At 37.2% G+C, this 17,204-nt stretch overlaps 1 protein-coding gene across 2 annotated transcripts in view; it reads left to right on the top strand.

The window, feature by feature from the left end:
- The window catches only part of LOC149242105 (putative aldo-keto reductase 1), a 458,988-nt gene that overhangs the window by 152,174 nt on the left and 289,610 nt on the right, over window positions 1-17,204 (top strand). The window lies entirely within an intron of this gene.

Below are 17,204 nucleotides of genomic sequence, written 5' to 3'. Positions count from 1 at the left end.
TCTATCACTGCAACAACTGATTTATTTTTCCTACTTATTCCACAATAAGTTATTTATGAAATTACTTCAATAAACATTAAAATAAATACTGCTGCAGATATCACACTGTAATACAGAAACAAACATATGCACAAACATTAACAGATTGACACAGATATTTTGGGCAATAGTCCCCAGAAAAACCCAATGTGGGAAAACTAATGCAGTAAGGGAGGATTTTACTATTCAGCAATTCTTCAGTACAACAGGGTAACAAACTGGCTTACCCACAGAGAGAAATAATTCTCCAGCACTTCTCCCAATCCTAGTGTTAGCCTGACTGAACTCTGCGTGGCTCTCAAACCCTCTGCGTCAGCCCCTGCTTGACTGCGTCAGCCCTGGGCCTCTCTGCGTCACCCACACAGGCCCAGCTAGTGACTGCGCAGTCTTCTATTGCCTTTGCGTCTGCCTGAAAAGCCCTGTGTTTGCCTCTCCTACCTCAACGCTGATCTCCAGTGGCTAATCCCGCCTCTGTGCTCCGTACTTGCTGCCTCCTGACTGCTCACCAGACCACTAGTTCAATTTCTCAGCTAACCCCGCTCCAGAAATTGAACTGACTGGTTTCCCTTAGTGTGTTCTCCAAGTGACCCTCAAGCCTCCTCTTATACTTTTCTCGTTGACAAATCAATAGCCGAGATTAAGTCCCTAATCAACGACTAAGATAAGATCTGGCTTGATCCATGACTTTTGGACCATTCTAACACAATTTTATATTAATTCACATTAATATTTTATTTTCCCTAAGTTTAGACTTAGGGACTTCATTAAAAATATTAATTATTTTAATATCTCCCAAACTGTTTAGAATCTTCCCAAACCCTTTTTGGGTATTAGAGATCTCATGTGCCTTAACCTCTCCACCAATTTTTGGGGCTAGAGCACATCCGATGCTACCCCAAATCAACACTCCCTCTTAGCGAGGACTGTGTTCTAGTAATACTCCTCACTAAGTATCACCCGGATCATCCGGCATCGGTCCTTGTGCTGATGCTAAGCCTCCCTGCCCAACATTCTCTGCACTACTGCAACCTGTACTACTGCCCATGGCTTCGCCACTACCACTGCTGCATTTGTACGATAACTCCCTCTGCATCCGTGCTATTGCTGGTCCTTTCTCCCAACACTGCATCCACATTGCAACTCCCTCTGCATCCTTGCTGTTATCACTCCCATTTCTGCTACTGAAACGGGTTCTTTACCATCCCCATCTTTTCCCTGAAGTAGTCAAACTTTGTCCTTCCAAGGGCCTTGGTGAGGATGTCCGCCACTTGTTCTCCTATAGGAGTGTAGCTCAACTGTACAACTCCTCGTTGGACATAGTCCCTGACAAAGTGACACTGGATATCAATATGCTTCGACCTATCATGAAACACTGGATTCTTAGAGAGCTTGATGCAACTCTGATTATCGCACATGATCCTGGTCGCCTCCATATTCCTTATAAATAGGTTTAGAAGCAGTTTTCGAAGCCATATGGCCTCACACGAAGTTGTGCTTGTTGCCATATATGCTGCATCAACTGAGCTCAGAGCCATGGACTTCTGTTTCCTACTGCACCAGGAGGTCATTCCTGATCCAATGTTGAAACAGTACCCAAAGGTACTTTTCTGATCCACTGAACTTCCTGTCCAATCTGCATCATTAAATCCACTCAATATGATATCTTTACTCCTGGTGTACAAGAGTCCATAATCGACTGTTCCCTGTAAATACTTGAGAGCATGTTTGGCTGCTGCCCAGTGCGCCCTCTTTGGTTCTACCATGAACTGACTGAGGATGTTGACAACATAGCAAATGTCTAGCTTGGTATTGACCAAATACATCAGGGACCCTATGAGCTGCCTGTATAGGGTGGGATCGATATCCTTGTTTTTTGATGCATCAATCTTCTTCCAGTTGGTGATCATTGGCGTAGCCATAGGTCTACAATCCTCCATCCCGAATTTTTTCAGGATTTCTATAGCATACCTCCCTTGCCCAAGGAAGATTTCTCCCTTCTGCTGCCAGACTTCCAACCCTGGGAAGTAGTGCATTCGTCTCAAATCCTTCATATCGAATTCCGTGGCTAGATTCTTTTTGCAATCTCCAATGAGTCTGGATGATCCTGTCAGAAAGAGATCATCCACATACAATACTAAGATTAGCGGCTCGTTCTCTACGACCAGATAGTAGAGATTCGGATCCACGTCACTCTTGACAAACCCCATCTTCTGCGGGTAGCCATCTATTCGACCATACCATGCTGTCGGTGCCTGTTTCAGCCCATCCAAGGCTTTTTTCAATCTGCATACATGGGACTTCTTCTGATCATATCAAAGCCCTCGAGTTGTTCAATATATACCTCTTCTTCTATTACCCCATTCAGAAATGTCGTTTTGACATCCATCTGATGGATCTCCCATCCCATCTAGGCTGCAAGAGATATCACGGTCCCAATAGATATATACCTGGCTACCGGGGTGAAGGTCTCCTCATAGTCAATCCCTTCCTTTTGAGCATACCCCTTAGCCACAAACTTGACCTTGTATTTCTCAACACTGCCGTCTGCAGCGTATTTGATTTTGTAGATCCATCTTGATCCTACCACTGATCTATCTTGAGGCCTTGGCACCACCTCCCAGACATCGTTTACCATTATGGAGTTGTATTCCTCTACCATTGCATCTAGCCAAACCTGATGTTGAGCTGCTTCCTTGAAACTGGCAGGCTCTCCATCCTAAGCTACTAATGCTTGATATCTATCTGGCTTTTTCGCTCCCTCTTATTGTTTCTTGGCGCACCGATGAAGTCCTCTGCATCTTGCAGAATGTAACAAAGTTCCCTGCTAGTTCTTCCTCTGCTAGCAGGTGCTTCTGTTTGCTCCTCCTCCTCATCCTAAGAATCTTCCTATCCTGAGGAAGATTTCTTTATTTTTGTTGGTTGAAGAGGCTTAACCAACAGCTCCTCTTTCGACTACTCCTTGGAAGGCATCTCGCGAGATCTTCTGAAAGCCCTGTCCTCCATGAACTTTACATCTCTTCGTACTACTACCTTCCTGGTCCTTGGAAGATAGATTTTGTATGCCTTAGCGTTCTCGCTATATCCTACTAGATATCCCTTTTCCGCAATCTCATCCAGCGTCTTCCTCTTTTCTTCGGGTATGCGGTAATATGCTAAACTCCCAAATATCCTGAAATGACTGACTTTAGGTGTCTTCCCTGTGAAGACTTTCTCTAGAGTAATCTTGCCCACTGCCCGATGAGGAGTCCTGTTCTGAACATAGACTGTTGTGTTGCATGCTTCTGCCCACAGGAATTTTGGCATATCCTGATCATACATCATGGCCCTAGCTGCTTCTACAATATTTTTGTTCTTTCTTTCTGCTATCCCATTCTGCTCCGGATTATATGGAGCTGTCCACTCTCTTCTGATGCCCTCCTTAGCGCAAAAATCAATGAAGTCTTTATCGACATATTCTCCACCATTATCTGAGTGCAAAACTTTTATTTTCTTCCTAGTCAGATTCTCCACCAGAGCCTTGAACTCCTTGAATCGACAGAAAACCTCATCCTTGGTTTTCAGAAAATAAATCCAAGTTTTCCTTGAGTGGTCATCAATGAAGGTAAGGAAATACTCGGCACCACTGAGAGCTTTGACGGACATAGGTCCGCAAATATCAAAGTGTATCAATCCTAGTACACTATTGGCCCTATGTTTACTCCTAGGAAATGCTGCCTTGACATACTTTCCTAGAGCACATCCCCTGCATACATCATCTCGTTCCGTACTCAGATCTGGAACTCCTATTACAGTGCTCCTGAGAATTCTTAGAGCTCCATGGTGCAAGTGATCCATTCTTTTGTGCCATAGTTCGCTCAAGTCCTTGTCTCCATGACTGCCTATTAGTGCCATTGGTGATTCTAGTTGCAATCTATACCACTGATTACTTTTGATCCCAATTTGCACTTTCTTTTTCTAGCTCGGGTGTTTGACATATACCTTCTCCTTGATGAAGTAGATGTCGTAGCCCTTGCCTTGTAGTTGCGATATGGAAAATAATTTTATCCCCAATCCTAGTGCATGCAGCACATTTGTAGCATGGAACCGTTCTCCTGATTCTATTTGAAAAACTATGGTACCCTTCCCTACTAGAGTACTCTTTGCCTTGTTCTCCATGGTGATATGAAAGTTCATCTTCTCTTCTCGATATTCTGAAAAACACTCCCTGATTCCTGTTATATGCCACGAAGCTCCATTGTCTATATACCATACTTCTGATGATGCAGCACTAGTCATACACGCCACTTCTTCTTCAAACCTGGAAACCAACATAGAGAAATCGAAATCTCTTTCTCTTGTGCAATCTTTTGAAAATCTATGTGAGTCCCCTGACGTGGATGCCTCTACATTGTGGTCTCGACTCATAACTGATTTTCCCTTTGTCTCTGATTACTCCCTCTGATACCATGTGAAAATTCTATCACTACAACAACTAATTTATTTTTCCTACTTATTCCACAATAATTATTTATGAAATTACGTCAATAAACATTAAAATAAATACTGCTACAGATATCACACCGTAATACAGAAACAAACATATGCACAAGCATTAACACATTGACACAGATATTTTGGACAACAGTCCCTGGAAAAACCCAATGTGGGAAAACCAATGCAGCAAGGGAGGATTTTATTATTCAGCAATTCTTCAGTACAAAAGGGTGTCAAACTGGCTTACCCATAGAGAAAAATAATTCTCCAGCACTTATCCCAATCCCAACGTTAGCCCGGCTGACCTTTGCATGGCTCTCAAACCATCTGCATCAGCCCCTACTTGACTGCGTCAGCCCTGGGCCTCTCTGCGTCACCTATGCAGGCCCAGCTAGTGACTGCGCAGTGTTCTGTTGCCTCTGCGTCTGCCTCTCCTGCCTCAGCGTTGATCCCCAGTGGCTAATCCCGATTCTCTGCTCCGTACTTGCTGCCTCCTGATTGCTCACCAGACCACTGGTTCAATTTCTCAGCTAACCCCGCTCCAGGAATTGAACTGACAGGTCTCTCTCAGTGTGTTCTCCAAGTGACCCTCAAGCCTCCTCTTATACTTTTCTCGTTGACAAATCAATGGCCGAGATTAAGTCCCTAATCAACGGCTAAGATAAGATCTGGCTTGATCCATGACTTTTGGACTATTCTAACACAGTTTTATATTAATTCACATTAATATTTTATTTCATTAAAAATATTAATTATTTTAATATCTTCCAAACTGTTTAGAATCTGCCCAAACCCTTTCTGGGTATTGGAGATCTCATGTGCCTTAGCCTCCCCACTAATTTTCGTGGCTAGAGCACATCTGATGCTACCCCAAATCAACACATCTCAACTTCAAGTGTTGTGAAAACAATTAGATTGTAGTAACTTGGATTTGGTACTATATGTTTAAATAGATTCCTATACAATCCCCTTAATCTAAAATATGAATTTAATACCTTTAAAAAACCAAAGTATTTTATAGTGGTTTTCAACACAGCGATAAAAGTTTGCAAAGCCTATTGAGAAGGGAATGCCTTTTATGTTTAACATAGTCATCATTAACAAGAAATATGTGGAAAAAAACTTCTATAAAGGTAGTTCTTTGTAATAGATACTTCACGGACCTTATTACAAATTGAAAGTAGTTACAGTGAAGCTTCCTAAAGCTAAAGCCCATGTTTAGTGGCCAATAATGGAATGTCACTCAACTCTTTTTAAATTATTCGAGATTCTTGAACAATATATATATATATATAATTGCTGTCCCCAATCCACAGTCTCCAGAAAATTTTCGCTGTGCACTCTAGCCATTCCGGGGACGCGTCCCCCTGTCCTCGCCGTTCTGCCATCCTCAAAACCAGTGCAACACAGTGTAATGCATAACCTCACATGGCCTACAAGGCTTTTGACTTACATCTTTTTGGAATTACAATGTTGTTGTGAAAAGCGAAAATAACTGTGTACCCTTGCTGAAATGAGGGGTAACAGGGCATATGCATACTTAATGGCACATTTAATGAAAGCACTTGACTTTCCTTGAGGGTACACATACCTAGGCATTCCCTACGAGTGAAGTGGGATGCATTTCTCTTGGCTAGTTGGTGTGCTTTATTTTGAGTAGTGGAGTCTACTTCGGAATTTGGGTGGGGCACTCCACCAGAGCCATTCATTGCCCATTTTGTACCTCTCTTCTGTGGTCTATAAAAGAGTGAGGATGAGCACTGTTGTCGCACAGATTGTCACGACAACGCTCAGACCGGGGGCTGTCACCCTGATCCCCGATCTCTCCGTTTAAGCTGTCTCCCGAGGCTAAGGGGGGTAGACCCTATGGGATGAATGAAGACCAACTGTGGACCAGTTGGGTTGGGAGACACAGCAAGGGGAAACAAGCACTTGATTGATTTTATAAGTTAATGTACCAGTGCCTTAAGGAGCTAATGGTTAAATGATTATTTATTGAATATTGCAGAAATATGAACCTTGTAAAACAATCATTTATCATCGAATATCCCAAGCGATACAAGCTATTCAATAAACTCCACGCTTTAATAATGATCCAACAATTAAATTTTAAAAGATTAAATGCTTTAAGCGACCACAAAATTTAAATGCTGACTAGTTACCACTTTCATATAACTAACTTTAGACGGACATTTAAGCGCATTTAACTATAAAGAAGTGGAGCATAGATACCACAAAAATGAATTTTCAATTTTTTGTTAAGCTTTTTCAAATTTTTTTAATTTTTATATATATTTTTATCCATTTTTTCTTATAAAACAAAACAAAACTAAGCAAAAAATTAAAATGAAACTTAAAATTATTAACGCTAAACTAAACTAAATGAAATTTAAAATTACTACAACTAAATCCTAAAAGCAAAATATGAACCTATTAAAATATAAAATTTAAAACTTTTTATATTTTTTAATTTTTATGAAATTTTTAATTTTTCATGAAATAAAAAATAAAACAAAACTATTCTAAGGTAAGATTCTAAAATAAAAAGGAACTTTATCTATTTTTATTTTAAAAAACCTTTTATGAATATATATATATATATTTTTAAATGTTTTAGGATTTTTTAAATATTTCAGATTTTTTTTATTCATCAACAAAATCTAAATGAAAACAAAAATTTAATTTTGAAATTTTTATTTTTATTATTATTATTATTTAAAAAAAAAAATTTGAATTGAAAATATATTATTTTTTATTTTTTAGATTTATTAATTTTAAATGTAACGAATATCATAAAATTGAAATGTATAAAAAAAACTAAACTACCTACATCGTAAACTATAATAACATACAAAACTAAATTAGAAAACACCTAACTTAAAAACCCCAATATATATATATATATATATATATAATATAGAAAAAATACCTGATATGCGTATATACATAAAATGATATCAAATCAAAGGCTCTCGAATATTTTTATTTGATGTTGTTTAATGTGCAAGTGAACGCAGGTTTATGGCAGGCTTACGGGATAATGAGGAGGAGAAGCGGTGAGCAGCGTGAGGGAATAGAAGGAGGAGAGAACTGGTTGCGAGAAGAAACATGGGTGGATGGATTGGCAACGGGAGAAAATTAATCACATGGACAGCGGAGACTGCGTGAGGAAATCTGCTGCTAGCAGAAAACGTTTGCAATGGATTTTCTGAATTTTTTGAAGAGGCTACTGAGGATTGTCTTCGCTTGTTGCAACGTACAGGTATGGCAGCGATAAGTACACAGATCCGTGGGCAACGGAAAGAGGAAAAGCGTGGAGAAGTGATGAAAAATGGGCGTGGGTATTTCCTGTTGCAGGTGAGGAGAAAAGAAAAAGGCAGAGATGGAGTTGGCTGCGTGAGGTAGAGAGTTTGATGGGAGAGCTGAAAAAAAAGGAAACGCAAAGAATGAACCCGCCGGAAAAGAAAGCACAGATGTATGGCAGTAGTGTAAAATTTGCAGGCCTTAAAAAAATTTCAAAATTTCTCTGCAACCAAAATGAAAATGAATCCCTAGGCAGCAGTAGACAGCTGACAAAATTCTCTAGAAAAACTGATAAAAAATTTCAGATCCTTTTGCTTCAGATTTGCCAAATGAAAACCCCACAAAAAATAAAATAAAAAAAATTTCCAGACCTGAAATAAATATCCCTGCGATATATGATCTTGAGGCCAGATCTTACCGTCCAGGGCCTAGATCTGGCTTCAAGATTGAAGCTTACCTTCAAATCTGCAACCTGAAAACAAACAGCTAGAACTCGAATATGCCAAAAAATATAAACAAAATGAAACTCTAGATACCCTAAGAACCAGCTAAATAATTACAGTAATTACAGCTTAGAGGCTCTAAATAGCCAGATTTGTCAATATGCCATAGGAATATTTTCAGAATTTAAGATTTACTATGAGATGCTTTAGAAATATCTCACACAATTCGAAAAATAAACTTTAAATGTCAAACCCAGAATCGAAAATGGCTGGGCTCTACAAGAGAATGTTTTGTGGGAGTTGGCTGGTTCAGCCGAGAACTTCCCCAAATGCCCACTGATCTTCTCAATAAGGGTTTCCTGCACAACTCACTTTAACCATCAATAAGGAGGGAAAAAACAGTACTAGATTCCAGATGCAATGGAGATACCTGCCATTATTTCAGAAATCTTATTACCATTTGTTAAAATTGGCAACCAGGGCAAAACTTCATGTGGGTCATCTTATTCATGGCTAATAATATTTTTATTATATTCCTCTCGTCGAGAGGTGTAGGATTGATATAAAGATCATCCAATTTCGATAAGTATTCATGGAGATATGAATTTATTTTGATTATGGAATTATTATCAAGCCGACCTACAACTCATGTAGGCTTAGAAGCCCAACAGTCGCATCTATTCACCCACCAACATTGTGTATAAATATAAGAGGAATTTTACTCATTTGGACTCACTCATCTCATCACATCTCTCTCTCTCTCTACTGCGCAGATATGAGTCTCTTCTCTACTGCGCTGAAATGGGTCTCTCTCTCTCACATGTGAAGCCGGAAGCTGTTGAATTTGAAGCTGCAACTGCAGAAGTAAAGATTGACTTGCGTGGCCTAGAAGATCTCCTCTTTGGAACTGCGCTGTAGGTTCATCTGAACCTCCTTTGAAAGCCGCAACTTTTGGTGGTGGAATGAAGTCAATCCGACGAACGGTTTGCAAGATATCGATTGCCCTAGTTTGAAGCCGGAAATTGCTGAAACTGAAGCTGAAACTGCAGAAGTAAAGATTGACTTGCGTGGCCTAGAAGATCTCCTCTTTGGAACTGCGCTGTAGGTTCATCTGAACCTCCTTTGAAAGCCGCAACTTTTGGTGGTGGAATGAAGTCAATCCGATGAACGGTTTGCAAGATATCGACTGCCCTAGTTTGAAGCAGGAAACTGCTGAAACTGAAGCTGCAACTGCAAAAGTAAAGATTGACTTGCGTGGCCTAGAAGATCTCCTCATCTGAACTGCGCTGTAGGTTCATCTGAACCTCCTCTGGAAGCCGAAACTTTTGGTGGTGGAATGAAGTCAATCCGACTGTCGGTTTGTGAGATATGGTCTGCCCTAGTTTGATAATGAAACCGCTAATGTTGATGCTACTGATCTAGGGTTTGCTACTGCTGATATGAATCAGATTTATCGTACTATTTCTCTCTGCTGAATTATTGAAGATAAAAGAAGATTTGATCAAAGGGTTTCCCCACACATTGTGGGGTTTGTCCCTGGCTAGCCGCCACATCTTGTGTCTCTTGTCTTGGCTTGTTTTTGTCGATCGTTTAATGTTCTATCTGCATTTTACTTTATGTACATGTGATTGCTAATCGGTGGAATATAATAAGAAAAAGAAGTAAACTGTTATAAGCATAGAACATACCATAACTTAACACCATTCAAACCCTAGTAAGTGAACAAGATACCTGTGTTCAACAATACTTTACATCAAGCTATTACTAATGGCTGAAAATAAAATTATGCAGAAAATAAACAGCTCACAGCACTTCAGGAGAGTAACACCAGCAAGATTTCAACCCCAAAATCTTTCTTTATTTGCACCAGAAAAACTTTACAAGAGAGAGCTTTCTTCAGCAGAAGACTCACAGATCGAATCTCATCTCAAATGACCCCTAGCACCCTATTTAAAGAAAAAATTCCCAACGGCTAGTTCCAGTGATCCATTTTAAACTAATCTTGATCGTCGATGAGGATCAAGATTTCTTTTAATCTCATCCGTCAAATTTTTAAATGCATTTTAATATATTAAACAATTAAAATTTTGCATTTATTTACTCAAAAATTTGACTTGTATTATTTTATTATTTTATTTTATTTTTCAAATTTTATTTATTTTTTTTAGTTATTTTTAGAATTTTATTTTATTTTATTTTTTATTATTATTTTTTTAATTTTTTATTATTATGTTTTTAATTTTAATTTTAATTTTTTAGTTATTTTTAATTTTATTTTTTTATTATTTATATCTTTTATTTTTTATTGTTTTTTTATTTTTTTTATTTTTAAATGGATCCTCGAACTTAGCCTTTGGAAAAATTACCTAGGACCTAGGACTTAGGACTTATGACTTATGAGGGGATTAAAACATTTTCTAACCCTCAAGACACTTTACATCATGACTTTTACAATTTTACATCTCAAGGGGGAAAACCCATTTGACATAGACCCTCATAGACCACCCAGTTTTGCGACACAAATATAATTTAGTAGATCAACACACTAGGATTCCCCTAAGATTCTAATGACAAAATTCATTCCGGCTTTCGGGTTAGGCTGAAGGAAAACTCTGCCGATCATGGATCGGTAAGACAAAAAACCTTCCGGAACGTAGATTATCACTAGAAAATTAGGTCCACCTAGGCAATTTACATACATGACTCAGATCTGCTAAGATTATTTACAATTTACACATGCGGACAAGGTTTACAACATAACATGATCAGGTTGATGATGATTGTCGAATGGCACAGACACGTTGATCAAACGCTATTCCTTTTGCGAAGAAAAGGGGGTGTACTGCTATGGGAAGTTGACACGTAGTGGTCAACATCTGGCTCTACTTGGGGACACTTTGCTGCACTGCAGGAATGTGAGAATCCAGAATCTGCATCCATGCAACACACAACAAAATATAAGTAGCATCCGTCCAAAAAATCATCATATAACATTAAGCACATGAAAGATATAAGCTCTTCATTTATTAACTAGTCTAACAACATGAAAAAGTAAATCTAATCCTAAAACAGAAATGAAAATACTGAGTTAGAAATACAATACAAAGGATGCCCCACGGCATCACATGTGTTCAATATAGTGTATACTAAGCATTTGCCTGTTTTCAGGCAAATCTGTCGGCTGCTTGTCGGATGTGCCATGTCCAATTCTGCATATGGTAGGAATTTTTCCTATCCGAAAGTCAAGCTGCTCGCGACCGTCTGATGCATCAGATCTTCTTCTTGTTCTCTTTCTCTTGTGCTTTTTCTTCCTGGCAGGCTGTATTACTGTTGACGTGGAACTTTCTGCTTCAAAGCTCTCAGATCAAGTATGTAAGATATGCGTGACACGTTTTTCTTCATTCTGCATCTGCCCTGCCAAGGATGATGGATCAATCTCACAGGTGCCATTAGTTATAACTTGATCTTCAATGGCTGGTGGATTAACTGTGTGAGCATCAATCTGATTATTAATCTCCCTTTTATATAGGTCATCTTCAATTATCCACTTTTCAATGGAACAAAGGACTTCATAATATGATGGAGCTGGCTGTAACAGATAAGGAGGCTCTTGATTTATTGACATTCCCTGGTTTCTTTCATCCTCTGACCATTGTTGAAATTTCTGAACCTGTATTTTAATGGCATCTATTTGACTAGAGTGTTCAACCTTTATAGCACTGATTTCCCTGGCGTGGTCTTCTTCCATGGTCAATAACTTTTTCTGAAGACATATCTGATTTGCTTCCATATCTTTTATTATTTTATCGTCTTTTTCCTTTATGGTCATCAAACAATGCTGCATAGAGTTCATCTCTTCCTTATGATTTGCTTGCATGGTAGCCAACTGATTATTATGATCAAACATCATGATAGTCATTTCTTCATCCATAGTTAATAACTTGTTTTGCATAGAATTAATTTCTGAGTCATGATTAGCTTTCATGGTCATCATATTTTCCTCTAAGCCTGATAACTTGCTTTGCATAGAACTAATTTCTGAGTCATGATTAGTCTTCATGGCCTCAATTTCCTTAGCATGTTGATTTTGCATGATCTCCATCTCCCTATTATGTTTTTCCAGGTGGGTGCATAAATTTCTCACATCATTGGCGTAATTAGTTTGATTAATCTCCATATTTTTTACCAGCTACATTAGTTCTTGTATAATTTGCCTCTGATTTTCCTTTTCATTGTCGAAACTGGTTTTATAATTTGTTCCTGCTTTTCCACTATCATGGATTTGATCTGCAATGGTACATGTGGATGGCACATTCTGATATGAAGAATTGTCTTGGAATCTTTCACCAACAGCTGAACCTTTCATAAGATTACTTTCATTTTGTTGCACAATTTTAGGGGCAAAAAATGAGCTATCTGGATTACCATATCTATCTTTAAAAGCATTGACAATGTCTTGTAAAGAAGTGAAAGAATCCTTAGGACAATTGTTAAACCAATTCAAAGCATCACCCTCTAAAGAAAAGACAAAAAGACACATTTTGACATCTTCATGATTATATTGAGGGGGTCTACAATATATGATCATTATACGAGTAAACAAGCCTAGATGTCTTTTAACAGCGACTGAATCACCACTTGAGAACAGAGGTAATTTAGAAATGGCCACTTCTGGAATATCATGGAGATCATCAGTAAAATGACATGGTTTAAACGAATAATCCATGATGAATAACGAGGGACCAAATGGATGATAGAAAGAGATCTCTGCTCAAGAAAATCAAGAGATGAAATAAGTGGAGTTGCCACTTGAACAATGAATCTAATTCTAGGAGCCAAAAAGCAACAAACAAGTTGATATGAAAGAGGCTTCTTGTCTGGGAAAAATAAATGAAAAGAAATGGAGTCGCCACCCAAACAAGAAATGAACTGAAGAGTAGTTGTTGATATGACGAAAGATAAGGTGATGAAAAGATCCAAATGATGCCAAAAAATGCTGAATCTGTCAGCTCAAATGAGAGATGAGAAAGATATGAGAAGATGAATGTCGTTGAAACGCCAGGGACAGAAAAACTCTATCCCCAGCAACGGTGCCAAAAAATGTTGGTGTTGCCGGGCCAGATGAAAGGATAAGAAATGAAAAGGATGATTGTCGTTGAAACGTCGAGAATAAAATGTCCCTGGCAACGACGCCAAAAAATGTTGTCGCACAGATTGTCACGACAACGCTCAGACGGGGGGCTGTCACCCTGATCCCCGATCTCTCTGTTTAAGCTGTCTCCCGAGGCTAAGGGGGGTAGACCCTATGGGATGAATGAAGACCAACTGTGGACCAGTTGGGTTGGGAGACACAGCAAGGGGAAACAAACACTTGATTGATTTTATAAGTTAATGTACCAGTGCCTTAAGGAGCTAATGATTAAATGATTATTTATTGAATATTGCAGAAATATGAACCTTGTAAAATAATCATTTATCATCAAATATCCCAAGCGATACAAGCTATTCAATAAACTCCACGCTTTAATAATGATCTAGCAATTAAATTTTAAAAGATTAAATGCTTTAAGCGATCACAAAATTTAAATGCTGACTAGTTACCACTTTCATATAACTAACTTTAGACGAACATTTAAGCGCATTTAAGTATAAAGAAGTGGAGCATAGATACCACAAAAATGAATTTTCAATTTTTTGTTAAGTTTTTTCAAATTGTTTTAATTTTTATATATATTTTTATCATTTTTTTCTTATAAAACAAAACAAAACTAAGCAAAAATTAAAATGAAACTTAAAATTATTAACGCTAAACTAAACAAAATGAAATTTAAAATTACTACAACTAAATCCTAAAAGCAAAATATGAACCCATTAAAATCTAAAATTTAAAACTTTTTATGATTTTTTAATTTTTATGAAATTTTTTATTTTTCATGAAATAAAAAATAAAACAAAACTATTTTAAGGTAAGATTCTAAAATAAAAAGGAACTTTATTTATTTTTATTTTAAAAAACCTTTTATGAATATATTTTTTTTTATATATTTTTTTAAATTCTTTAGGATTTTTTAAATATTTCAGATTTTTTTTATTCATCAACAAAATCTAAATGAAAACGAAAATTTAATTTTGAAATTTTTATTTTTATTTTTATTATTTTTTAAATGAAAAGTTAAAACAACTAAAAAAAATAAATTTGAATTGAAAATATTTTTATTTTTATTTTTTAGATTATTAATTTCAAATGAAACGAATATCATAAAATTGAAATGTAAAAAAAAAAACTAAACTACCTACACCGTAAACTATAATAACATACAAAACTAAATTAGAAAACACCTAACTTAAAAACCCCAAAAAAAAAAAAAAAAAAAAAAAAAAAACCTAATATGCTTATATACATAAAATGATATCAAATCAAAGGCTCTCGAATATTTTTATTTGATGCTGTTTAATGTGCAAGTGAACGCAGGTTTATGGCAGGCTTACAGGATAATGAGGAGGAGAAGCCGTGAGCAGCGTGAGGGAATAGAAGGATGAGAGAACTGGTTGCGAGAAGAAACGTGGGTGGATGGATTGGCAGTGGGAGAAAATTAATCACGTGGACAGCAGAGATTGTGTGAGGAAATTTGCTGCTAGCAGAAAACGTTTGCAATGGATTTTCTGAATTTTTTGAAGAGGCTACTGAGGATTGTCTTCGCTTGCTGCAACATATAGGTATGGCAGCGATAAGTACACAGATCCGTGGGCAACGGAAAGAGGAAAAGCGTGGAGAAGTGATAAAAAATGGGCGTGGGTATTTCCTGTTGCAGGTGAGGAGAAAAGAAAAAGGCAGAGACGGAGTTGGCTGCGTGAGGCAGAGAGTTTGATGGGAGAGCTGAAAAAAAAGGAAACGCAGAGAATGAACCCACCGGAAAAGAAAGCACAGATGTATGGCAGCAGTGTAAAATCTGCAGGCCTTAAAAAAATTTCGAAATTTCTCTGCAACCAAAATGAAAATGAATCCCCAGGCAGCAGCAGACAGATGACAAAATTCTCCAGAAAAACTGATAAAAAATTTCAGATCCTTTTGCTTTAGATTTGCCGAATGAAAACCCCACAAAAAAAAAAAAAAATTTCTAGACCTGAAATAAATACCCCTGCGATATATGATCTTGAGGCCAGATCTTACCCTCCAGGGCCTAGATCTGGCTTCAAGATTGAAGCTTACCTTCAAATCTGCAACCTGTAACCTGCAACTTGAAAACAAATAGCCAGAACTCGAATATGCCAAAAAATATAAAAGAAATGAAACCCTAGAAACCCTAAGAACCAGCTAAATAATTACAATAATTACAGCTCAGAGGCTCTAAATAGCCAGATTTGTCAATATGCCATAGGAATATTTTCAGAATTTTAGATTTACTATGAAATGCTTTAGAAATCTTTCATGCAGTTCGAAAAATAAACTTTAAATGTCAGACCCAGAATCGAAACTGGCTGGGCTCTACAAGAGAATGCTTTGTGGGAGTTGGCTGGTTCAGCCGAGAACTTCCCCAAATGCCCACTGATCTTCTCAATAAGGGTTTCCTGCACAGCTCACTTTAACCATCAATAAAGAGGGAAAAAACAGTACTAGATTCCAGATGCAATGGAGATACCTGCCATTATTTCAGAAATCTTATTACCATTCAAACCCTAGTAAGTGAACAAGATACCTGTGTTCAATAGTACTCTACATCAAGCTATTACTAATGGCTGAAAATTAAATTATGCAGAAAATAAACAGCTCACAGCACTTCAGGAGAGTAACACCAGCAAGATTTCAACCCCAAAGTCTTTCTTTATTTGCACCAGAAAAAGTTTACACAAGAGAGCTTTCTTCAGCACAAGACTCACAGATCGAATCTCATCTCAAATGACCCCTAGCACCCTATTTAAAGAAAAAATTCCCAACAGCTAGTTCGAGTGATCCATGTCAACTAATCTCGACTGTCGATGAGGATCAATATTTCTTTTAATCTCATCCGTCGAATTTTTAAATGCATTTTAATATATTAAACAATTAAAATTCTGCATTTATTTACTCAAAAATTTGACTTGTTATTATTTTATTATTTTATTTTATTTTTCAAATTTTATTTATTTATTTTTAAAATTTTATTTTATTTTATTTTTTTAATTTATTATCATTATTATTTATTTTATTTTTTTTAGTTATTTTTAATTTTTTTTTTTATTATTTATATCTTTTAATTTTTATTGTTTTTTTATTTTTTTATTTTTAAATGGATCCTCGAACATAGCCTTTGGAAAAATTACCTAGGACCTAGGACTTAGGACTTATGACTTATGAGGGGATTAAAACATTTTCTAACGCTCAAGACACTTTACATCATGACTTTTACAGTTTTACATCTCAAGGGGAGAAACCCATTTGACATAGACCCTCATAGACCACCCAGTTTTGCAACACAAATATAATCTAGCAGATCAACACACTAGGATTCCCCTAAGATTCTAATGACAAAATTCATTTCGGCTTTCGGGTTAGGCTGAAGGTAAACTCTGCCGATCATGGATCGGTGAGACAAAAAACCTTCTGGAACGTAGATTCTCACTAGAAAATTAGGTCCACCTAGGCAATTTACATACATGACTCAGATCTGCTAAGATTATTTACAATTTACACATGCGGACTGGGTTTACAGCATAACATGATCAGGTCGACGATGATTGTCGAATGGCACGGACACGTCGATCAAACGCTATCCCTTTTGCGAAGAAAAGGGGGTGTACTGCTATGGGAAGTTGACACGTAGTGGTCAACAAGCACATTAGTAAGCATTCTGCGGGAGTGTTTTAATGAGTTTTAATGAGAGCAAGTATAAGATGCCTGTGTATTAACTGCTGTAATATTCTTTTTTGAATAATATTGAGCTGAAATGATTGCTGTTGGAGTTTGCA

This window comes from Pinus tabuliformis, chromosome 8 (assembly GCF_031772625.1).
Source record: "Pinus tabuliformis cultivar Carrire ecotype Pingquan chromosome 8, CPIR1, whole genome shotgun sequence".
Lineage (NCBI taxonomy): Eukaryota > Viridiplantae > Streptophyta > Pinopsida > Pinales > Pinaceae > Pinus > Pinus tabuliformis.
Note: the sequence above shows the minus strand (reverse complement) of the source record. Positions and strands in the feature narration are given on the sequence as shown.